This window comes from Borostomias antarcticus, assembly GCF_949987555.1.
Source record: "Borostomias antarcticus genome assembly, contig: scaffold_63, whole genome shotgun sequence".
In the NCBI taxonomy this organism is placed as follows: Eukaryota; Metazoa; Chordata; class Actinopteri; order Stomiiformes; family Stomiidae; genus Borostomias; species Borostomias antarcticus.
In genome coordinates this window covers 895,456-901,773 of record NW_028176448.1, presented here as the reverse complement: position 1 = coordinate 901,773, position 6,318 = coordinate 895,456, and positions in this window count along the sequence as shown.

Genomic DNA, 6,318 nt, shown 5'->3' with positions numbered 1-6,318 from the left:
CAGAGACAGTATCTACTTTCTCAATAGTAAGTCGTGTATCATCCAACTTAAGCAGAGCCTTACTATAGAAACTGATCAGGCTGTCTTTGAAAACAGTCGAAAACTGCTCAATTTGTTCTGGCTTTGCACGACGGGAATATTTACCCATTACACCCCGTGCAATAGAATCGAAAGCAACAACAGGTGATAACTGACGATCTACCTCTACGATGAAAGCATCACTATTCTGTTTATAACCAGTGATATTTTTCTCGAATGTAGCCAGAATATTACCGGTAATCTTTTTCACATTATGTTGTGGCGACTGGATTGCCTGCTCTGCTGCAACAGCAAGTGATGACCACTGCAAAAAAAACATCGTCAGAACAGCCAGAAAGGTTTGATTGCGTTTCATCGTCCATTCCATCCGCTAAATCAGAGTGAAGCTGTGCTACTCCACTTGGTTCACTGTACCAAATAGAAACTTACCGATCAGCTCCTCGAGAATAATGGCTGACTGTGAATCGTCAAAGCGATCACCATTGCGTAAGTAGGCTTCATCACCACCGATACTGATGCTGATGTACTGCTCCCCCAATAGACCCACAGTTACAATTACTGCAGTACTATCAACAGGGATATTATCGATGTGCTTATTAATATCCATCACCACCTTGGCCATATAGGTATTTTTATCAAGTTCGATTTTTTTGACCTTCCCTATGGTCACACCGGACATGGAAATTTTAGACCGTGGTTTCAGGGCTCCAGTGTTGTCAAAGTAGGCATGAAGCTCATAAGTCTCACCACTACTCTTGAGTGAAAGGCCACTAACTTTTACAGCCATGGCCACCAGTGCTAGCATTCCAGCCAGCATAAAGGCGCCTACACTGATTTCTACCGTACGCATCCGCATTTTACGCTCTCCTTAAAAGTTTTCCTTAAAGCTCGCCAAACATCACTGCGGTCAGAATGAAATCAAGCCCAAGTACAGCAAGGGAGGCGTAAACTACGGTCCTTGTTGTTGCACGACTTATGCCTTCTGAAGTAGGAATCGCATCATAGCCCTGAAAAACAGCAATCCAGGTCACTACAATACCAAAAACCAGACTTTTCACCATGCCATTGCCGACATCGTGGAGAAAATTAACCGACTGCTGCATTCCAGTCCAGAACGAGCCTTCGTAGATTCCCAGCCAGTCGATTCCCACCATAACACCACCCAGAATACCGACAAGATTGAAGATGGCTGTCAGTAACGGCAATGAGATAACTCCAGCCCAAAAACGTGGTGCGATGATCCTTTTTAAAGGATCTACGCCGATCATTTCCATGCTGGACAGTTGCTCGGTTGTTTTCATCAAACCAATTTCGGCGGTCAGGGCAGAACCAGCACGTCCGGCAAAAAGGAGAGCCGTCACAACAGGCCCCAGTTCACGAACCAGACTCAAGGCCACCAGCTGTCCAACAGCCCCTTCTGAGCCATAGCGAACTAGAATGCTATATCCCTGCAACCCAAGAACCATCCCGATGAAAAGCCCGGAAACCGTCACAATAATTAACGACAGCACCCCTACGTTATAAAGCTGTTTCATCAGGAGTGAGCCACGGCCACTAAAGCCTGACCTAGAGAAAATCGCCAGAAACAGAAAAATACAAGACCGTCCCAGAGATTGGATATGACCAAGACCAAACTGACCGAGCTGAGCCAGGCGATCCAAAACATCAAATTTCATTGTATCTTCCTGAAGGCAGTATGTTGTTTTACCAATACATCGTTTTGATAGTCCTCTGCGGGATAGTGGAAAGGTACCGGTCCATCCGGTAAACCCTGCATAAACTGGCGCACCCTAGCATCATTTGAGTTCAACATCTCTTCAGGTGTGCCAGAGCCAATAACTCCGCCATCGGCTATAAGATAAAGCCAATCAGCAATACTGGAGGTCTCATGGAGATCATGGGAAACAATTATACTGGTGATTCCCAGAGCCTGATTCATCTTACGAATCAACTCCACCAGAACTCCCATGGCAATCGGATCCTGCCCAACGAATGGCTCATCATACATAACCATTTCCGGGTCAAGGGCAATAGCACGGGCTAGCGCCACACGTCGACTCATCCCTCCTGACAATTCACTAGGCATCAGAGACCACGCTCCACGCAAACCGACTGCATGAAGTTTCATTAATACAATGTCGCGAATTATTAGCTCTGATAACTGAGTGTGGATACGCAGAGGAAAAGCAACGTTCTCAAAAACGGTCAGGTCAGTGAACAGGGCACCGCTTTGAAACAACATGCCCATTTTACGACGCAGTACAAATAGTTGATCTCTGGACAGGCTGGCCAGATCCTGGCCATCAACCATGATAGAACCATGATTCGGTCTAAGTTGTCTCCCAATCAGGCGAAGCAAGGTAGTTTTCCCGGTACCAGACGGCCCCATGATACCCACGACTTTGCCACGTGGGATATCCATGTCAATGTTATGAAAGATAGCCCTTGCACCGTGATGAAAGGTTAAGCCACGGATCTCAATAAAATTATCTGTGCGGCTTTCTTCACAAGAAGAGGCGGAGTTCATCATTGAGTAAGCAGATCTCTGCGACAGACAGAATAAAAGGTCGTCCAGACTAGATATTATGACCTAGTTCACACTTTTATTGCACCTTCTTGTTGGTGACAACGCGTAGGTTTTACTGGATAGTTCTTATTCATATACGAGATGTTTGACTTGTATTACTTTCCAGAAAAGTCGAACACCACCTGATTTTCATGGTCTTCAGCCAATACGACCATATGACCAAGCTATGGGAAACAGAGGATAACGGGCAACTTACACGGCGATAGGAGCAAGATTCAGCATACTTATGATGCACTAACGTGCGCTATCTGCGCTGTGACCCTTGGTAAGTAAGGGATTTTAAACTTCCAGGTTCTATAAGAAAGTTGAACATCGCGGCGTATATGGTCAATTCAGACTGGAATGTTGTTGCATTGATAGTCTGATTTTTCATAAACTCCTCCTCCTAATACACATAATTTTGAGAACCAATCAGGAATGAGTCCTGCCATTTATGCCATAGTGGCCATTATCATTGGCTTCATACTCCTGACTTGGAGTGCAGACCGGTTTGTTAGTGGGGCTGTAGCTACTGCCAGAAACTGGGGTATTTCCCACATGTTTATCGGCTTGACGGTTGTTTCTATTGGTACTTCAGCACCTGAGATATTAGTTTCTCTGATGTCAGCTATCCAAGGACATCCTGATATTGCGGTCGGTAACGCCATTGGCTCCAACATTGCCAATATGGGTCTGGTACTGGGAATAACCGCTATGATTGCGCCTCTGCCGGTGAAAGCGGCACTGGTTAAATGTGAGATTCTCTGGCTACTTTTTGTCGTAGTGATTGCCGGAGCCTGCTTGGCAAATAATTACCTTGGGCTTATTGAAAGCTTGGTCCTGCTCAGCGGCCTTTTCATTACATTTTATTTAATGGTGGCTTGGCAAAAAGCACACCCAGAAGAGCCTTTGGCTGAAGTTGAAGACCTTGGAGTAATGTCCACAAGAAAAGCCTATCTGGAGCTTGTGGGCGGACTTGCACTCTTGCTGATAAGTGCACAGATTCTTGTCTGTGGAGCTAAGGTAATTGCCACCTTGATGGGGATAAGCGAGCTGGTAGTCGGGTTGACGGTAGTCGCTATCGGGACAAGCCTTCCAGAACTGGCTGCCTCAGTAGCTAGCGCTATAAGGGGACACCACGACATAGCCATTGGCAATGTCGTTGGCTCAAATATCTTTAACCTGCTGGCCGCATTGTCCATGCCTGGTTTGGTTTCTCCAGGCCCACTGGATGAGTCCGTATTCTCCAGAGATTACCTAGTAATGCTGGCATTTACCGTTCTTGTTGCAGCTCTGGTAATGTTCGTTAAAAAACCCGGAACACTTGGACGTTTTGCAGGTATCATCCTTCTGATTGGATATGTTTGTTATGGTATCTGGCTATATATACAAACAACCTGAGCTATTTGTAGCTGCAGTATCCAAGCACTGAACTATTTTACACTGGAGTCTGAAAGGTTATGCTTGGCCATGAGATCCTGACAGTTCCATAAAGGCTTTACCGAAATGACCTCTGACCAGAATTTTATTGACATTGGTCGTCGCACCATTCAGATAGAGAAGGATGCTATTGAAGCCATGTTACCACGCATCGGTGAAGACTTCAGCAAAGCCTGCCGGTTAATGCTTGAATGTCGGAGCAGAATTGTTGTGCTAGGTATGGGCAAATCAGGACATATTGCCCGTAAAATCAGTGCAACACTTGCCAGCACTGGGACCCCTGCGTTTTATGTCCACCCTGGTGAAGCCAGTCATGGAGATATGGGCATGATCACAGTAGATGATGTTGTACTCGCAATTTCAAATTCTGGGGAGACTGTTGAAGTCGTCACTTTGCTGCCCTTGTTCAAGCGCATGGGAGCTGCTGTCATCAGCATGACAGGAAAATCCTCCTCAACACTGGCACAGGCAGCGGAAGTCAACTTGAACACTGGCGTTGATAAAGAAGCTTGCCCTTTTGATCTTGCCCCAACATCCAGTACCACCACTCAGCTGGTGATGGGTGATGCACTGGCAATAGCACTTCTTGAAGCTCGCGGCTTTACTGCAGAAGACTTCGCTTTTTCACACCCAGGTGGCGCGTTAGGTCGCAGGCTTCTTGTGAAAGTACAGGACGTTATGCATGAAGGTAATCGCATTCCCATGGTCAAAAAAGGCACCAGACTGGGAGAAGCCTTGTTGGAAATGACTAGGAAAGGGTTAGGTATGACTTCTATTATTGATGACAATAATGTGGTCATTGGGATTTTCACCGATGGAGACCTCAGGCGTGCTCTTGACCATGGTGTCGACCCTCACAACACAACCATTGACGATGTCATGACCATTCAGTGCACGACCATTACACCAGATATTCTTACAGCTGAAGCATTGAAAATTATGGATGACCGGAAGATCAATGCTCTAATTTGTGTGGATGAAAACCGCCACGCTGTCGGTGCAATCAATATTCATGACTTGCTGAAAGCGGGCGTGGTTTAAGCAGCTTACAGTTACGGAACTTGGATGGCCTACCGCAATCATCTTATAATTCCGGCAGTTCTCATGCTAATGCTGGTCACAGGCTATTTGGCTTACGATGGCTCAATAGTGCCAGTCAGCACCAGTCGTTCACAAATTATCCGACAGGATGCTGATTACTTTCTGGTCGATGCACTGGTTAAGGAATATGACCTAACCGGTGCCTTACATTACCAGTTGAAGTCAGACAGCATTACCCATTACTCACACAATGACAACATGCTGCTTCAACTCCCGGTTTTGACAAACTTTAGTGACAACGGACAAGTCACGATATCCCGATCAGAGAACGGAAAGCTGCTGCCCGGTGGCAAAGTTATAGAACTGTGGAATAATGTCGTGATAATCCAATCCAGCCTTTCCAAAAAGCAGCAGGCTGGTGAGCACCATATTGAAAATGCTCGTCAGCAAGATCTGCGCATGGACACTGATTTCATCACAATCTCTCCGGATCAGGAGATTGCCGATACCAATCGTCCGGTGTTAATCACTAACGATACCGGTGAGACCAGAGCCATAGGTATGACGGCCTACTACAAACAGGGAAGGGTTGAATTGAAATCCAGAGTACTGGGGGTCTATGAACCTGAATAAGCCACTTATTCAAATAATACATGTCTATTACCCAAGTCAAAGGAACGGCAGCGTATGACTATTTACTTGCCTAGCGTGAAAGCGGTAGTAGCTTGGCTGTTGCTTATTCCTTTTATGGCCATGGCATTACCCGCAGATCGTCAGCAACCAATTAAAATTAATTCTGATTCGGCTGATATTGATAATAAAAAAGGCGTTTCTGTTTATCGTGGTGACGTGGTGATGACCCAAGGCACAACACGCATCACCGGAGATATCATCACTATCTACACGAAGGGGCGTGAAGTTACCAAAGTTATAGCTAAAGGCAATAAGAAAGTAAGGTCGTATTACGAAGAACTACAGACAGGAGAACAGGGAATAATTCAGGCTTGGGGTTACACCATTCTATACTATGTAACTAGTGACCAAATTGAGTTGATTAAAAGCGCTCAGCTTTCTCAAAAGGGTAATACTTTCAATGGTGAAATAATTAACTACGACCTAGCTCAACAAACAGTGACCGCCAAAGGTACATCGAATCAGGGAGAAAGCGGACGTGTGCAAATGGTAATTCAACCCAAACAGCAACATAGCACTAACACGAAGCCATGATTTTT